The sequence below is a fragment of the Plecotus auritus genome (assembly GCF_963455305.1).
Source record: "Plecotus auritus genome assembly, chromosome: 4".
In the NCBI taxonomy this organism is placed as follows: Eukaryota; Metazoa; Chordata; class Mammalia; order Chiroptera; family Vespertilionidae; genus Plecotus; species Plecotus auritus.
The window spans coordinates 99,312,917-99,332,165 of record NC_137775.1 but is presented as its reverse complement, the minus strand read 5'-3'; the positions used below and the strand labels follow the sequence as shown (position 1 = coordinate 99,332,165).

The window sequence follows — 19,249 nt, the reverse complement described above, 5'->3', positions numbered from 1 at the left end:
AAGAGGGCACTCTGCAAAGTTGCTGTCGCTCGGCAGCTCCTGCGTTGAGCGTCTGCCCCTGGTGGTCTTTGTACATCACAGCTACCGGCCAGTTGCTTAGGCTTTTATATATATACAGATTATATATGAACTAGAGACCCAGTGCATGAAAACTCATGCACTGGAGGGGGGGTCCCTCAGCTCGGCCTGCCCCCTCTCACAGTCCGGGACCTTCAGGGGCGGGATACAACCCGGTGATCAGGGGAAGGCAACAGCCCCATCACACCTCTGCTGCTGCCACTGCCGGCAGCACAAGCCTTGGCTGGCCCTGGTTACCTGAGCCTCGGGTGGCCCTGAGCAGCTAGGCAGCCGCTATCCGAGGCTTGCCTGCGCCTCGGGCCGGCCCTGGGCAACTGGGGGGCTGAGGCAGTCAATTAACATATTCCCTCCTTATTGGCTGTGGGCGCTGCCATCTTTGTGAGGGTGTGATGGTCAATTAGCATATTCCCTCTTTATTAGATAGGATTTTTCAATCTATCCCAATTTACTAATTTTCTTTTAAACTGTATCCAGGCTAGAGTTATCCTATCTCTAGCCTGCATTTTATTTGATATTTTTAATTTCTATACGTTCTTTACATATCTGTCTGTTTCCATTACATACGATTTTATTTCCATGTTTTGTTCTTTTAAAATAGAAGCTATTCCTTTATTTATTTCTTGACCATCTGAATATATTTAAGTTCTTTGTCAGGCCATGCTACAAAATTCATTGAATCTGAAGTGCATTCATGTTCCAGTTGGTGAAGGCTTACTTGTGAGGTGGCTTTCACCAGGTCTTGACCTTTAGGGCTCCTGCTCCAAGGTGACATGTGAATGCTGCAGACAGAGCCACGGAGTCAGAGGCAGGTTGGCTCCATCCTTCACTGTGCACTGCATCTGTGTCCTCTCCCTACCTAGGTCCACATCTTTCTAAGTCTCAGCTCCTGGTGTCCTTCCCATCAGGCACCTGGTCCCCACTCCAAGGGTCCAGGCTGCATTCTGCGGTGCCGCTCTGTTTCTGATCTATGGAGGATTCATTCATTCATTCATTCATTCATTCATTCATTCAACAAATATACACTGAATGCCTAATCTGAGCTAGATAACACCTTGCTCTTGAGCCAGGCTATGACTTTTTAGCTTTTGCTTTTTATATTTGTCTCTGCCAGGAATAGAAGGGGCCAAAGGTGAGGAAAAGATGAACCCCTGGAAATGCCATGGAATGCTTGTTTTCTATTACTACTACCTTATTAGTATAATAACCTAAAAATTAAGACAAAAATATTTTCTAAACACAACACAGGTGCTCAGTAACTTTGTATAGAATGAACAAAAATTAAAATAAGTACTCTAAATGTTTTTTTGTTTGGTTAATCCTCACCCAAGGATGTTTTTCTATTGATCTTTAGAGGGAGTGGAAGGGAGGGGGAGAGGCACAGAGAGAGAAACATTGATGTGAGAGAGACACATCAATTGGTTGCCTCCCACATGCGTTCCGACCAGGGTCGGGGATCAAGCTTGCAACCAAGGTATGTGCCCTTGATCAGAATCAGACCCAGGACCCTTCAATCATCGGGTTGACGCCCTATCCACTGTTCACTGAGCCAAACCTGCTAGGGCTACTCTAAAAGTTTTAAGAGATATTGAATAGAAGCAAAAGAAGCCAATTTAAAGGCCTAGACACCTGAGTGAACTATATTTTAAAATTAATTTTTGCTAATTATCTGTCAAGGAATTCCATTCCTTTCTCTTGCCAAGATGCCTGTTTCTTTTCCTAGTCTTTTCCCCATCCATTCTTGTCCCCACACGGCTTTCAGTCTACTTGAATGGAAATGTCTACCTTTTCTTATTTAAATGGCTTCTCTAAAGTTTTAAAAATAACTACACTTTCATAGCCAGCTAAGACCAATTAAAAAAAACAAATCACCCGTTAGTCAAAGAATTGATATATATTATTTCTTGTTTATTTCTTATTTTAATTCATGAATTAAGCAGTGAAGCAGCCTGAACAACTGGGACAAGCTGGCACACCAGCATGAGCTGGAAAGCCAATTCTGTCCTCTGATCCAGGCAGCCCAAGCCCACTCACATGTGTCCCCCTCACCCTTGTCACAGGTATGCATTGACAGGGCCAGGGAGTAGAGCTGTCAGGGTTGGGATGGCGGGCGGGGTGGGGGGCGGGTGTAAAGAAAAATTCATAGAGGTTCAAAGATGCCATCATTCACTTTTCTCTTCTGGAAAGTGGAAAAAGAGTTCTCTTTAGCAGTTATTGTGCAATCAATTTTTTTTATTAATCCTCACCTGAGGATATTTTTTCCATTGATTTTTAGAGAGAGTGGGAGGAAGGAGGGGGGGAGAGCGAGGGGGGAGAGAGAGAGAGAGAGAGAGAGAGAGAGAGAGAGAGAGAGAGAGAGAGAGAGATGAGAGAAACACATCTACTGGTTGCATCTGGCATGTGCCCCAATTGGGGCTGACCAGGGCAGGATCAAACTTGCAACCCAGGTACATGTCCTTGACTGGGAATCAAACCCTCCACCCCTCAGTGCATGGGCTGACACTCGGAACCACTGAGCATGATCCCATGCACCCTGACCAGGGCACATGTCCAGGTTGCAGGCTCCACCCCCAGTATGGGGCGTGAAGGAGGCAGCTAATTGATTGTCCTCTCTCATCAATGTTTCTCTCTCTTCCTCCCCTCTCTCCAAAATCAATAAAAACATATTAAAAAACCCCAAAAGTTTAGAAAATGGTCTTCAAATTTTAAGGGCATAAATCAATGTCATATTATGACAATTCAATATAATTTACAAATTTTGTTTAATAGTAATTTCTGCATTCAGCATCAACATATAACCTGGTTTATTCTGTAAGGCGCAGTTGGGAAAAAGATAAAGGCATTTTCCTTTATAAAATTTATGCACTCTTATAAAATCTAGAGTAAGTCAAATCATACTGCCATCTGTACACTGAAATTTCAGTGGCATTTACTTTCACTTCTCATTAATGTTCAAGTTGGTGAAACTAACAGTAGTTTTATTTGTCTCTTAGTGTTTCTTTCGAGTTTTATATTAATACTTAGGGGATCTACTTGTGTAAATTTTACCTAAGGTGATCCTACCAATGATTCTATAGTAGAAAGCAAAGAAATATTCCTCTATTTACCAGTTGTTATTTATTTTTATTTAAAAAATATATATACTTTTTTATTGATTTCAGAAAGGAAGGGAGAGGGAGAAAGAGATAGAAACATCTGTGATGAGAGAGAATCGTTGATCAGCTGCCTCTTGCAGGCCTCACACTAGGGATGGAGCCCGCAATCTGGGCATGTGCTCTGACCAGGAATCGAACCCTGACCTCCTGGTTCAAAGGTCGACACTCAACCACTGAGCCATACCAGGCTGGGCTATTTACCAGTTTTTAAAATTGAGCCTTAGGCCTGGCCACGGTGTCTCCATGGTTGAGCATTGACCTATGAACCACAAGGTCACGGTTCAATTCCCAGTCAGAGCCAGGAGGCAGATAATCAATGATTCTCTCTCATTACTGATGTTTCTCTCTCTCCCTCCCCTTTCCTCTCTGAAATCAGTAAAAATGTATTTAAAAATGTAAATAAAATTGAGACTTGGCAGTTTTCTTAGGAGGAGGCTCTTCTTTAGTAAGAAAGAGGATTTCAGTTCTTTAAAGTCGTAGTGCTGAAAAAGACAGATTCCTCATGGGCAAAGGTCCTCCATGACAAGGTTCACTATAACCATTTTACTTTTTCATAATTTTCCACAGTCCTACTTCCATCTCCCAGCTCTCTCTCAAATGCTGCCGCAGCAATTAGGCTGTTATTTTTATCTCTCATGCGACTCTTACATGTGGTTTGGGGTAGGTGTCAGGGTCACATCTGACAGATTTCTGGCCCAGACACTGGGGATAAGATTTGGTTCCGGGTACATGGAAGGTGGTCCAGCCAAGGTGCTGGTATGAACTTTCTCAAATTCCTTTGAGACAGTTCTAATGTCAATCTGTATGTCACAGGTTCCTGCTCCAGAGGAGACTATTTAAAAGTCCATCTTAGCAGGAAGACATCTAAATAGCCCTGGCCAGTGTTGTTCAGTGGGTAGAGCGTCAGCCCATGCACAGAAGGGTCCCAGGTCAGGGCAAGTGCAGGAGGCAACCAATCGATGTGTCTCTCTCATATTGATGTTCCTGTCTGTCTCTCTCCCCATCCCTTCCACTCTCTCTAAAAATCAATCAATGGGAAAAATATCCTCAGGTGAGGATTAGCAACAACAATAAAAAAGAAATCCAAATAAATTATCTATTGGCCTTTATTATTCAACCATACGCAGGTGAACTTTAAAATATTAATTCTAGCACTTCCAGTCTAGTCAACAAAAATAATCTGAGCAAGTGCCTATTTTTTAAAAAGAAAAAAACCTCAGCCCTGGCCAGGTGGCTCAGCTGGTTGGAGCATCCTGTACACCAAAAGGTTGTAGGCTCAATACCCGTTGGGGCACATATAGGAGGCAACCTAATGATGCTTCTCGCTCACATCTATGTTTCTCTCTCTCCCTTAAAAACAATTCAAATGTCTTTTTTCTTTTTATGATGTTTTACTGAAATTGGAGGTATTTATTTACGAAGGGCCAGGGAGACGTCCCTATCTTTCCCTCTAGTTCCCCCTCTCCCCCAAGTGTGTACATGAGGATTGGGCAGAGACACTTTGTGGATACGCACTTTGAGCCTGCCACTGAAATAATCTCCCATTACAAAGAACCCTGGCTTTGCTGTGTAGTAAGGATGGATACAAAGTGAACCATCACCTGCTGAAACAAACTTTTTACTCTAAGGTAGACATTTAGGCTGACACTGATGGCTGTCTAGCCCACAGGCACTCTCCCTTCCGCCTTGCTACTGGGAAGTCCAGATTCTGTCAGGTGAGAGCTAAGGCACTTGTGGAGTGGCACAGGGAATTCTACTTTCCTCCGCAGTGACCCACTTCTGGATAAATGGCTCCTGAGACGATGTCTCTCGGGGGTTTCTGGGAAAGATTTCCCACCATGATAAAAAAGCATTGCACAAAAAGAAACCCTATACCTCCTTGCTTGTCAAGTGGGAATCTGAAACTTGGAGCTGCAACAGTCATCTTGTGATCCTAAGGGGAAGGCCAAGAGAATCAATGAGAAGCTGAACCAAATTCTGACACCGCTGAGCTGCTGAAGCAAGGTGATAATGGCCAACCTCTATTTTCTTAGGTGAGAAAATTAACTGGTGCTGTTGAAGCCATATTTAGTCAGGTATTCTGGTACTTGTATCAAAAAGCTTCCTGCTACTTCGCTTGATTTAAAAGGTAACTCTGTGAGACACTGGGTATCTAAAAACAAGAATTCTGCATGTTCACGGGAGCTCTAGTATAAACGTTTCCTTTATTAAAGCATTTAAGCCCAGACCCAAAAGGAGCTCAGAGGAGCAACTCCAGTGCAAGTGTCTATAGAGGAAGCCCCAAACCAAAACATATGGCCTTCAATGCACGTAACTTTCTGGTGCCTGCCAAACTTCCTATCCCACAAGGTAGGAATCACAGTGAAGACAGATGGAAGCACTAGTAGATGGGAAGCCAGTGTTACGTGAAATCCCTTCCCAGGGTTTTTTTTGTTTGTGTTTTTTTTTTAAATGAAATATTTCAAACATGAAAAAATAAAGAAAATAATAAACACTGAGCCATACGGGGTCCCTTCAAGATGAGTCAGAATCAGAGTCCTTACATTTATTTTCTATGTAGCAAACAAACTCTGTGCTAGGCAGTTTGCATTTGTAAGTTCGATGAATTAAGAGGAAGTTGTTAGGTGGCACCTCAGCCAGGTAACTTAAACCTGCACAGGTCCAGTGGCTGTTGGTTAAAGGTCGTGGAGTCTCTAGAGGCAAGAGTTGCATTTAGTATTTGCTGAAACCACTGTGAATTACACTGGAGTCAGTGAAAAAGTAATCTGTGGCTATACTTCCTAATGACTAAAACTCTTTCCTGGAATGTGGAGCTGGGTCAGAAAGCAAATACAACTGTTTTGGAACAGTCATCTGGACTCAATTCATTTAGTAGAATGCACTTGGCTCCTATCCCAGTAATTCAGTCTCTCTTCAGAGTTCCAACACAAACCAGCTCAAGTATGGTACTATATTCTCTATGAGGGGCAGATTCTAATCTCTACACTAAGCCACTGAATTAACTATTCATTAATGGGTAGCATTCAATGATGTGTGATAATGTAGACAGTTTATAAACTTAGTAAAAATATATCTTTTTTTAATTCCAGGTTTTAAAAAATTGGTTGAAAGGTAATTTAGTAGTTATTTGCAGTAAAAGAGAGCTAATCTTTAAATTAAGTTCTCCGAATTTAAAGTTCCTAATAAATTTAAAATAAGTAATAAACAAGAAATAATATATATCAATTCTTTGACTAAAGAGTGATTTGTTTTTTTTTTGTTTTTTTTTTTTTATTTGTTTATTCTTTTTTTTTGAGTGATTTGTTTTTTTTAATCCTCACCCATGGATATTTTTCCATTGATTTTTCAGAGAGAGTGGAAGAGAAAGGGAAAGACAGAGAGAAATACTGATGTGAGAGAAACAAATCAATTGGTTGCCTCCTGAACGCACCCAGACCAGGGCCCGGGCTGGGGAGAAGTCTGTAATGAATGACATGCCCTTGACCGGAATCTAACCTGGGACCCTTTAGTCCACAGGCCAATGCTCTATCCACTGAGCAATACTTGGGCTAAAGAGTGATTCTTTTAAAAAGCTGCTAGTGTTTGAGATAAACTATACATAAAGATGACTGAATTTACAAAACTATGATCTACTTAGAATTTTTTATCTATTGAAAGCAAGATATCCCTATTCATGTCTTAAATGATTAGCTTAGAGCAGCAATTTTCAACCGGTGTGCCACAAACATTTTTAAAACATGCAATACCTGACTATTTAGTCAGGGGCACTGGCTTCTTTTCCCTTAGATTGTCAAATTAAAAAATGATAACAGCCAATGCAACAATAGCCATCAAGTGTGACTAAATCAAAATTATACCTATTTTGTTGTCAGATTGGCAAAAAATATATCTTTTATACCTATTTTGTTGTCAGATTGGCAAAAAATATATCTTTTGATATGTTGCAGAATTTTAGTAATTAGTTTGTGTATGCCATGAGATGAAAATAACTGCCTTAGAGAAACAAAAATATTTAAAGTATTACCTCAGAGTCAAAGGAAAGAGAAGAAACATAATTCTAAAAATAAAAAATTTTAACTAACAAATGTAGTAGTAGATTGACTAAGCATATTAATCCTTCTTCTTCCTGAGATTCCATAAAAATCGAAGTAGAGGAATAAGATTGGAAAGAGGCTGTTGAAAGAAAAGCGATTTCAAAAATTCCAAGAAGGTGCACAGAGATGAATGAGGATTGAAAGGTGAAGAAAGGCAAGAGCAGCAGCTCAGCTTCCAGACTCTGGAGAGGTTCCAGGGTAGGACAGGGCAGGAACACACAGCGTGGAAGTGAGAAGGGTCCCGAAAGCCAAAGGTCTAAATACCAAACAGCCATCCCCACACATGGAGAATGGCCAGGAGCCAGGCCCCTGTCCCCCAGCCAACTCTGAGGGCTCTAACTGAAGCAGAAAAATAGGGCTGTACTGCAGCTTACTAGTATATAGCTATACACACCCCAAGAATAAAGCCCTATTTTGGCATTCTTTTAAAAGACTCCTGACATATCAGTTTCACTTCCCTGCAGGTCACTCTGCTGCTACTGCCTCAACCATGACTGTAACAGGACAGCCACAGATTTCCTGATCCAAGGAAAGTCACCAAAAGGAAAGAAAGATCAAAATAAGCAAATGAAAACTGGCTCTGGTCAAAAGAAAAAAATCAAGAAAACTTGGGGAAAATTAGTTCTTATCTTTAAAGAAACTTGAGAAGTATGGCATCCTAAACAAGAACAAAATGTATATAAAAGCAACCAAGAATAAAAATGATAACACAGAACTTAAAAATGGTAACTTGCAACTTAAAAATGATTAGTAAAACAAAACATTCACTAGAAGAGTTAGAAGATAAGTAAATAAAACTTCCTAAAACATAACAAAACAAAGGGATGAATATATGACCGGAAAAGAGTAAGAGTGAAGGCTCAAGCCCTGGCCGGGTAGCTCATTGGTTGGAGCATCATCCTGATAGGCCAAGGTTGTAGGTTCCATCCCCAGTCAGGGCACATATGAGAATCAACCAATGAATACATAAATAAGTGGGTCAACAAATCCATGTTTCTCTCTCTTTCCCCCTTTGTCTCTCTCTAAAAAAAAAAAAAAAGAGTAAAGGCTTAATCTAGATGGTTTACTATCTAATGAATAAAAATTACAGACAAATCACTGAGAAATTTCAAGACCTCAGGGATAAAAAGAAGGACAAATCTGGTGATCTCTAGAGGAATAAGAACCACACTAGTATTAGGCTTATTATCCACAACACTGAAAATAATATTTTTAATTTTAAGGGAAAGTGATTTTCAATAAAAAATTCTCTTTAGCAAAACCTTCAGCGAGACATTGACCGGTTGACTCCCGTACACACCCCAGCTGGGGATTAAACTTGCAACCTGCGTATGTGCCCTGATCGGGAATCAAACTGGCAACCTTTTGGTGTACAGGATGATGTTCCAAAAAACTGAGCCATCTGGCGAGGGCACAATAATCTAGCTTTTATTTTTTAAAAATATATATTTTATTGATTTTTTACAGAGAGGAAGGGAGAGGGCTAGAGAGTTAGAAACATCAATGGGAGAGAAACATCGATCAGCTGCCTCCTGCACCATCCCCTATTGGGGATGTGCCCACAACCAAGGTACATGCCCTTGACTGGAATTGAACCTGGGACCTTTCAGTCCGCAGGCCAACGCTCCATCCAGTGAGCCAAACCAGTTAGAGCCTAGCTTTTAATTTAAAGGCAGAATTGGAAATTTTGGTTTGAAATGACAAAAAAAATTCAATTTTGCCAAATATCATTGTAAAGGTGAGCTTGCTCTTTCTAAAACATTTAATATTGCATATGTTCAATTCACTCAATAGAGATAACAGTTTATTTGAAAGCAGTAAGAAACTACATTTCTCTCCCAATTTGCTCCAGAATTTCATCATGCATTTTTTATTTTAGTCATTCTAACAGACATTCAGTTATCTCATTGTTGAATGACATAAAAGGTAATTTTTTTTAAAAGTAAACATTTAAAAATTAATTGATAATGAAAATGAGTTAGTGTCTTTTATACATATTCAAAATAAAAAGAAATGAAGGCTTCAATGGTATGTTTAGCTCTGCTTGACCAAGAGGGCAACTTTATTTATTTATTTTTTTAAAATATATTTTATTGATTTTTTACAGAGAGGAAAGGAGAGGGATAGAGAGCTAGAAACACTGATGAGAGAGAAACATCGATTCAGCTGCCTCTTGCACACTCCCCACTGGGGATGTGCCCGCAACCAAGGCACATGCCCTTGACCAGAATCGAACCCGGGACCCTTGAGTCCGCAGGCCGACGCTCTATCCACTGAGCCAAACCGGATAGGGCCAAGAGGGCAACTTTAAACAGATAACCTCTTGATGTCCCTTCAACAATGTGATTCCATGACCTATGAAAATAAATTCCAATTAAAACCACAGTACCTATAGCACAGGCATGCTCCCTCAGGCTTCTCAAGTCTAAAGATCTTCTCTGTGGTGTTCTCATGCAGTTTTGCACCCAGAACTGTGCTGGTCACACACCTATAACCAGCTGATGGTCTTTCTTTCAGCTCTCATAAACCTCAGTGAAAGCGTGTCTTGGAGGAGCTCTTGGTTGGAAATAATACTCTAAAAAGTCGCAGTTCATTTACACAATGGAATACTAACTCTGCCATAACAAGGAAGAAAAATTTACCTTTTGCAACAGCATGGAGGGACCTGGAGAGCATTATGCTAAGTGAAATGAGCCAGTCAGAGAAAGACAAGTACCATATGATTTCACTCATGAGGAATTTAATGAACAAACTGAACTACCAAGCAAAATAGAGACAAATTCATAGAGCAGGCAGACAGCTCTGGTGGGGAGGAACAGGGGGAGTGTTGTGGGGTGGGGATGGAAGGATTGAGCAAGCAAGAAAAAAAAGAGAGAACTCATGGACAACAGTTTGGTGAGTGGGGGGGATGGAGGTGGAAGAGGGCATAGAGGGGATAAATGGTGGTGGACAATTCTATATATACTAGAGAACCCGTGCACGAAATTTGTGCATGGGCGGGGGGGTTCCCTCAGCCCAGCCTGCACCCTCTCCAATCCAGGATACCTCTCGCAATCCGGGACCGCTGGCTCCTAACCACTCACCTGCCTGTCTGCCTGCCTGATCGCCCCTAACCACCTCTGCCTGCCAGCCTGATGCCCCTAACTGCTCCCCTGCCAGACTGATCATCCCTAACCACCTCTGCCTTGGCCCCTGCCACCGTGGCTTTGTCTGGAAGATGTCGAGTCTAATTAGCATATTACCCTTTTATTAGTATAGATAAAAGCCTAAGTGACTGTCCAACCAGTAGCTATGACACGCAATGACCACCAGGGGGCAGACACTCAATGCAGGAGCTGCCGAGCTGCAGTGACTTGGCAGCTGCGGTTCTTGGGTGATGCATCTGGAACCAGAGAGGTGGGAGCCCGATTCCAGGGTGCGTCACCTGAAAACCACCCTCTCGCAATCCGGGACCCCTCGGGAGATGTCGGAGAGCCAGTTTCGGCCTGATCCCTGCAGGCCAGGCCGAGGGACCCCACCAGTGCACGAATCCGTGCACCAGGCCGCTAGTCTATAATAATAGAAGTGTAATAAGCTAATTAGACAGGAAGTCCGGTCCTGATTGCTTGGCACCACCAGCGGGTGCGAGCAGTGGCTGCCGGCCCCAATTGCCCCTCAGGGCTTCTCTACCTTCCCCTGCTCCTGAGGGGCAATTGGTTGCTGGCAGCTGCCTCTTGCACGTGCTGCCGGTGATGGCCCCGATTGCCCCTGAGGGCTTCTCCACCTCCACCTGCTCCTGAGGGGCAATCAGGGCAGCAGCTGATGCTTGCACCTGCTGATGGTGCTGGCCCAATCACTCTGCGCCATCTGTGGGTGTGAGCAGAGCTGGCGCCATCAACACGTGGGAGCGGCGGCGGGAGCAGGGCTGCTGGCAGACAGGGGACCCGGGGCCATGGCGGGAGGGACTGGGTGGGGGTGCGGAGGATGGCCTGTGACCTGCCCCTGTGCCCACCCACGGCAGTCTTGCAGCCCACAGTTCCTTTCAAGATGCACAAATTCGTGTACTGGGCCCCTAGTTACTATATAAGCTATTAGGAAAAACCAGCAGGCCCTGGCCAGGTTACTCATTGGTTAGAGCATCTTCCTGATATACCAAGACTGTGGGTTTGATCCCTGATCAGGGCACATACAAGAATCAACAAATGAAATAAATAAAATAAAATAAATAAAATAAAATAAAATAAAAACCCAGCAGGATGGAGCCTCTCCTCAGGATTCAATGTGTAAGACTGTGTCAATACCACGGTGATTTAAACAGAAGGAACAGCAAGTAGAAAGGCCCTGAAGGGGAAGGGGGCAGAAGGGGGCTACCAGTATGGGTGGAGCACAGTGAACTAGAGAGGAGGGAGAGATGATGTCCCAGAGGGAGGCAGATTGTAGGCCATTCTAAGAGTTTCAGCTTAGAAAGCCTTCAAGTGATGTGACCTAACCTGATTTCTTTCACAGGGTCACTTTTCCTGGTATTGAAAATAGACTGAAGGGGTTAAGGGTGCAGGAAGTGAGGGTGGGCAGAGCAATCAGGAAAGAGGTGATTGTGACTTGGACTAAGGTGACAGTCACAGAGGTGGTGAGAAGTGGTTGGATTCTGGGTATACTAGTATGTATTCTGAAGGGAGAGCCAACAATATTGGCTGATAAACTAGATACTGGGTATGAGAGAAAAAGAAGTTAAGGGTAACTCCTAGTTTTGGGGGTTAAGCAAATGAAAGGATAGAGTTGCCATTCACTGAGATGGGGAAGACTGCTGGAGGAGGAGCTTTGGGAGAAGACAGTGGAATCCCAGGTTTAGTTTCATATATATTGTTTCAGGTGCCCATTGGACATCTAAATGGAAATAAAGTAGGCAGGTTAAGGAGAGCTGTGGTTGGGGATGAATGGTCATCCAGTCATCCACCCATCTTCCTACCCATTCACTAACCCCCACCCCCAACCCTACCTACTCTGTTTAAAACCTTGAGATTGGATGGATCACTGAGTAGATGAGACAACAATAAGGAAAGAAAAGACTGAACTCCAGGACATTCAACCATAAGGAGGAATAAGCAAAGAAACCTCTGATGCATGAGAAGAGTCAGGAACGTATGGAGGCCCGGAAGCCTATTAGAAAAAGTTATTAAAATATTTTTTTTCCAACAGTATTCTGCTTCCAGCCTGATTCTTCCAGCTGACTCCCCAGACATTATATCATGGATAAGACATCCCTACTGTACCTTGCCTGAATTTACGTCTCACAGAAACTATGACACAGCATGATTATTCCTGTTTAAGGTTTTCTTAGGCAGCAATAAATAATGGACTCAGTTCCTAAATCCATAACTGTCAGCATCACCAACAAAAGAATTCATATAAATAAATTAGACAGCAATATCCTTTAGTTTTCAGGCTGATTAGCACAATTGATGATTCTTCATGGATTACTTCTACTCATACTCTTTAAACTATCTCAATGATCTCAATGTGAGCCATTTCTTTCCCAACTACCTTACTGTCACCAATCATTTTATTAAAAAAAAAAATTATAGCCCTGGCCGGTTTTCTCAGTGGTTAGAATGTTGGCCTGTGGACTGAGGGGTCGTAGGTTCGATTCCCAATCAAGGGCACAAACCTTGGTTGCAGGTTCCCCAGTCCTTGTAGGGGAGTGTGCAAGAGGCAACCAATTGATGTGTCTCTCTCACATCTATGTTTCTCCCTCTCTCTCTCCCCCATCCCTCCTTTTACTCTCTCTAGAAATCAATGGGAAAAAATATCCTCGGATAAGTATTAAAAATAATGATGATAAAAATAAATAAATAAATGAAAATTATAATAATAGCAAGATCAGATTTCAAAGCTAAAAATAAACTTGCACCAAAAGCAAAAACCTAACTGAAGCTTTGCCATCTGCCCCAGAGATGGCTTCTCTTTTATTTCCTTGCACCCAAGGAAAATACAATACAGCACAGATTTCAGCAATTCTAATTTTAACCTTTCTGAGCACAAATGTGTCCCTTTAGAATTCCTTGGGGGATTGAGGCTATACCATTAAAAACTTTAAATAGTGACTTTTACAACTGCCTGATGGCTTCATATTTCTGCCCAGACTCTGGAAAAAAAGATGTGATTGTAAAAAACATTTAGATAAAGAAAAATTTCTCATGGGGGCCCTGGCCAGGTGGCTTAGTTGGTTGGAGCATCAACCCATGCACCAAAAGGTTGTAGTTAGATCCCCGGTTGGGGAACATACGAGGGAGGCAGCTGGCTGATGTTTCTCTCTCAAATCAATAAAAACATATCCTCAGGTGAGGATTAAAAAAACCTTTTTTCCCCCATGGAACTTCCTTCTAGTCCCACATTCTTCCCCAAGAAGTAATCACTCTAACCAGTTTAGTGTTTTCTTTCCAGACTCCATTTGAAACATTTACATATATAAATATATACAAATATGTTTTAGGACATTTTATTTTACACCAATCGAGCATAGTTTCCATTTCATTTCACTAAATGTCTTAGAGGATTCTCCATGTTGGGATATATAGATTTTTCTTTATTATTTTTACACTGCTGGATGGTAATAGATAATGTGAATGTGCCATAATTGAAGTAATCATTATCTTACTGATTGACACTTAGATTGTTTCCAATTTTTGCTATTACATTTAAAGCTGTGATAAACCTCTTGTACATGCTTTTTTTTCCCCCCAATATATTTTATTGATTTTTTACAGAGAGGAAGGGAGAGGGATAGAGAGTTAGAAACATCGACCAGCTGCCTCCTGCACACCTCCTACTGGGGATGTGCCTGCAACCAAGGTACATGCCTTGACCGGAATCGAACCTGGGACCTTTCAGTCTGCAGGCTGACGCTCTATCCACTGAGCCAAACCGGTTAGGGCTGTACATGCTTCTTTGTGCTCACGAATAAGCATTTGTCTATAGACACTTAGAAATGAAAATGCCAGTCTAAGATGTAAACTATGAAGCACAGAGAGTTATAAGATTTGGTCAAGGCCTCTAAGCCTGTGGTGAGAGGGGAGGGCACAGGGCTGGGATAACAGAAAATGACAGCAAAGACAAAAGTTAGAAAACCCCTGCCTCCTCCTCTTTTCTATTTTACTTTTTTTATGAACCTCCCAGCTCACTTTCATGTCTGATATTTGAGGGTAGTGTTGAGAAAAGTGTACAGACAAGAAGGCTCACAGTAAAAAACACAGAAGGAAATACACCAAAATGTTACTAGTAGGAAGTATGAAATTTTTAAGTTCTTTTTACTTTTCTGTTTTTCAAAATGTCCACACTGAATAAGAATATACGGAAAAACATACTTAAAATTTACGTTACATCATCAACAAAAGAACTCACATTTTTTAAAAAGCACTTATGCATCAGCCTGGAAAGTCATGAAAGCTTCCAGAAAATGTAGCGACTGAGCTGAAAACTCAAAGAGGTGTGCCCAAGAAACGAGGGAACAGGGCAGCTGTCTAGCTGGAGGCAACCACGTACATTATATCCGTGTGGGGCAGGTCCTGAAGTGGGAAGCAGCTGCAATGATTGGTGTACAGTGTGCAAGAGAATACTGACATTTCTAAGTCTCTTAATACATGCTGCCCCTTTCCTCATCATTGACAGAATTAGGTTTTTAAATTTTAGCAAATTTGGTAAGGGCAATTTAGCAGCTTTATTTTAATTGGCATTTATCTGATGACTAGTGAGATGGAATATATATGTTTTTAAATTTCCTCTCCACTTAGAAGTGGGAAAGCCCAGGGAGGAACAAGCATCACTATCTTTTCCTCTCCTGCCACGAGTCTGCAAGTCACAGTGCAGTAGTACTCCTCTCACCAACGTGCCCAGGCCTAGAACCTCCTCAGCTGTGACCTTGTCTGCCAGGCATCAGGACCTGCTCTTTTCCTCTTACCATCTGCCATGTTTAGGACACGGGCTCCAACCCTAACTGAGCCTGCAGCAGAAACTTGGCAAATAAATGACCAATTAAGCTTGAGTAACTAAGCAACTAGAATCTGAGGGACAAAAGAAACTTCCAGATCATTCCAAATAGTTTTTCCACAAGTGCGAACACCCCAGGAGCACTATGGAATTGCGTGTGAGTGTCTTTGGTCGTGGGGATGAAGAGAGGAAGGACTGGCACTAGTAGGAAGGAACCAGGAGTGCTAGATATTCTGCATAAGAAGGACGGCCTCACCCAAGACTTCTTTTCAAAACCCTGCCACACATTTAGTATGTGTAAAATCTGGTTCAACTATCTGAGCCTAGAACTCAATTCTTTTCTAGTCTATGAACATTAATACAGGAGACTGCTTATATAAGAATAAAATAAGTGCATCTAAAAATTATACATAAATATATAAATTAAACAATTAGCTAATTCATTAACTTATTTACTATAGAAAGGAGGTATCAAGTTTGACAAGGTTGAGAACCACTCTGATCTAAGCAATCATTTGCAATTGTAGGAGAGGTAGAGAATGGTTAACCGTGTATAAGAGGGTTTTTGCCATGTAATGCTTACATCCTCATCAACCCATGTAATAAAGGGTACCTACAGGTCAAAGGTCTACACAGAAGCAATACAAAACCCCTCTACCCAGTTCTTAGGTTGTATTTACTAATTTATTTTACTATTTTTATGCCTGAATCAAACTGTAATCCAGATACACACACACACAAACACACATACAGGCATGCGCACGCACACGTGCGATAACCTCTTGTTGATGCCAATTACTTGCTTTTTAATATTGACTTTCCATTTACCACCAATTCACACCAACCCAGATCCAATTCCTAAATAATCCAAATTAGCATCAAGGGCTAATCATTCTACTGTACCCCTACCAGTATTCCTCCCTAAAATCAACAGATTCACATTAAATAGCTTAGAACAGTGGTCGGCAAACCGCGGCTCGCCAGCCACATGCGGCTCTTTGGCCCCTTGAGTGTGGCTCTTCCATAAAATACCACGTGCAGGAGCGCATGTACAGTGCAATTGAAACTTCGTGGACCATGCGCAGAAGTTGGTTTTCGGCCTGGGCGAGTCTATATTGAAGAAGTGGCGTTAGAATACTCAAGGGGCCAAAGAGCCGCATGTGGCTTGCGAGCCGCGGTTTGCCAACCACTGGCTTAGAATACTCTCACAGGCTCTATAATGCTTCTCCTGGTAATATCCATAATGCAAATATATTCATACTAGAGACCCGGTGCACGAAATTCGTGCAAGGGGTGAGGGGTCCCCTCAGCCCAGCCTGCACCCTCTCCAATCCGGGACATTCCTCTCACAATCCGGGACCACTGGCTCCTAACTGCTCATCTGCTTGCCTGCCTGATCACCCCCAACTGTCCCCCCTGCTGGCCTGGTTGCCACCAACTGCCCACCTCCCGTTGGCCTGGTCGCCCCTAACTACCCCTCCCCCCCGGCCTGGTTGCCCCTTACTGCCCCTCTGCTGGCCTAGTCGCCCCCAACTGCCCCCTGCTGACCTGGTCACCCCTAACTGCCCCCCACTGACCTGGTTGCCCCTTACTGCCCCTCTGCTGGCCTAGTCGTCCCCAACTGCCCCCCTCCGCCGGCCTGGTTACCCCTCACTGCTCCCCTCCACCGGCCTGGTTGCCCCATGCAGCCTGCTGCTCGGTCATTTGGTAGCCCCTCACTAACCCCCCTGCCAGCCTGGTTGCCCCACACAGCTTGCTGCTTGGTCATTTGGTCGCCCCTCACTAACCCCCCTGCCGGCCTGGTCGCCCCACGCAGACTGCTGCTCGGTCGTTTTGTCACCCCTCACTAACCCCCCTGCCGGCCTGGTTGCCCCACACAGCTTGCTGCTTGGTCATTTGGTCGCCCCTCACTAACCCCCTGCCGGCCTGGTCGCCCCATGCAGCCTGCTGCTCGGTCGTTTGGTCGCCCCTCACTAACCCCCTGCCGGCCTGGTCGCCCCATGCAGCCTGCTGCTCGGTCGTTTGGTCGCCCCTCACTAACCCCCTGCCGGCCTGGTCGCCCCATGCAGCCTGCTGCTCGGTCGTTTGGTCGCCCCTCACTAACCCCCCTGCTGGCCTGGTTGCCCCACACAGCCTGCTGCTCGGTTGTTTTGTTGCCCCTCACTAACCCCCCTGCCGGCCTGGTCACCCCACACAGCCTGCTGCTCGGTCGTTTTGTTGCCCCTCACTAACCCTCTGCCGGCCAGGTCGCCCCACGCAGCCTCTTCAGTCATTCTTTCGGTTGTGATGGTCGCTTAGGCTTTTATATATATAGATTGTTTATAACACAAAGCAAATAATGTTACTGAAAATCAAAAATGTTACTGAAAAAAGATACAAATATAAAAAAGTTAAGATAAAACCTTTTTTTTAAAGGTAACTTTTAAAAATATATTTTTATTGATTTCAGAGAGGAAGGGAGAGGGAGAGAGAGAAACATCAATGATGAGAGAATCATTGATCAGCAGCTGCCTGCACGCCCCCCACTGAGGATCAAGCCGGCAACCTGGGGGCATGTGTCCTTGACCGGAATCAAACCCGGGACCCTTCAGTCCGCAGGCTGACGCTCTATACACTGAGCAAAACTGGCTAGGGCTTAAGCTAAAACCTTTTAATGTCAAATTTGAAACAGAAATAGTAACATGAAATTATGACTTTTCTTTTAAAATATGCTTTCTACTGCTGTCCACTCAAAGGATCTAGGAGCAATCACATCCTAGTTACATTAAGTATACCTAGTACCCTAACCTTGGTTTCTAAATAACATTCTCCAGCCCAGCTGGTGTGGCTCAGTGGTTGAGCATCAACCTATGAACTAGGAGGTCATGGTTCAATTCCTGGTCAGGGCACATGCCCAGGTTGTGGGCTCGATCCCCAGTGTGGGGCGTGTAGGAGGCAGCCGATCAAAGATTCTCTCTCATCATTGATGTTTCTATTTCTCTGTCCCTTCCTCTCTGAAGTCAATAAAATATATATTTTTAAAAATATATTTAAAATTTTTCATAATCATCAAAAATGAGCAAAATCAGCCATGGAATTATGGTAATAAACCATCATCTTTGTGTTTCATTCTGCCAGGAACATGTTGCTTTTGTAATCATAAAAATAGCAAGCTATAGTAATGATCAGCTAGTCAAGTAATCAAACTGGCTACACTAGCAACAGCACTAAATGCTAGAAAAAGCACTTAAAAGCCCTCAGAATAAGAGCCCTGTTCAGATTATATTGTTTCTATTTTTTTAAAAAAAATATATCTTATTGATTTTTTACAGAGAGGAAGGCAGAGGGATAGAGAGTTAGAAACATTGATGAGAGAGAAACATTAATCAGCTGCCTTCTGCACACCCCCCATTGGGGATGTGCCTGCAACCAAGGTACATGCCCTTGACCGGAATCGAACCTGGGACCCTTCAGTCCGCAGGCCGACGCTCTATCCACTGAGCCAAACCAGTCAGAGCTATTGTTTCTATTTTTAAGATGAAAAATTTTACAACTCTAATGGAAATTCCTAGTCAAAAGCACCTATATATTTAAACTAAAATGGTAATGAACACAAATATGTAATAACCGTTTGAATACAACTTTTCATAAAGCCAAGAGTATCTACTTAAGTATTTTTGTAAAAGCCAAAGTGACAGTCACTAAAAATTCTCATTTTATGGTTGACTCTAGAACTAACCATGGAAGTGACCCAGGAGTAGCAGAGGCTACTCCTTGCTCTGGGGCCAGAGTTGAATTACACTCTCAGCCATGTGAGCAACAGAGCAAAAGCTGAGCACAGAACCTCACAGCACCTCATCCAGTCCCTTCACAGGGGGTAGTGTCTTTGCCAAGGTCTCCTTTCATCCCTGAATTGTAACTGAGCAGAAAGGCCCTTTCTAATTCTCAGCTGCCAGAAACAAGAGACTCAATACGATTTATTTA

At 43.0% G+C, this 19,249-nt stretch overlaps 1 protein-coding gene across 2 annotated transcripts in view; it reads right to left on the bottom strand.

The window, feature by feature from the left end:
* NUDT3 (nudix hydrolase 3) overlaps nt 1-19,249 on the bottom strand; it is a 120,031-nt gene that overhangs the window by 18,824 nt on the left and 81,958 nt on the right. The gene's annotated exons all lie outside the window — the stretch shown is intronic.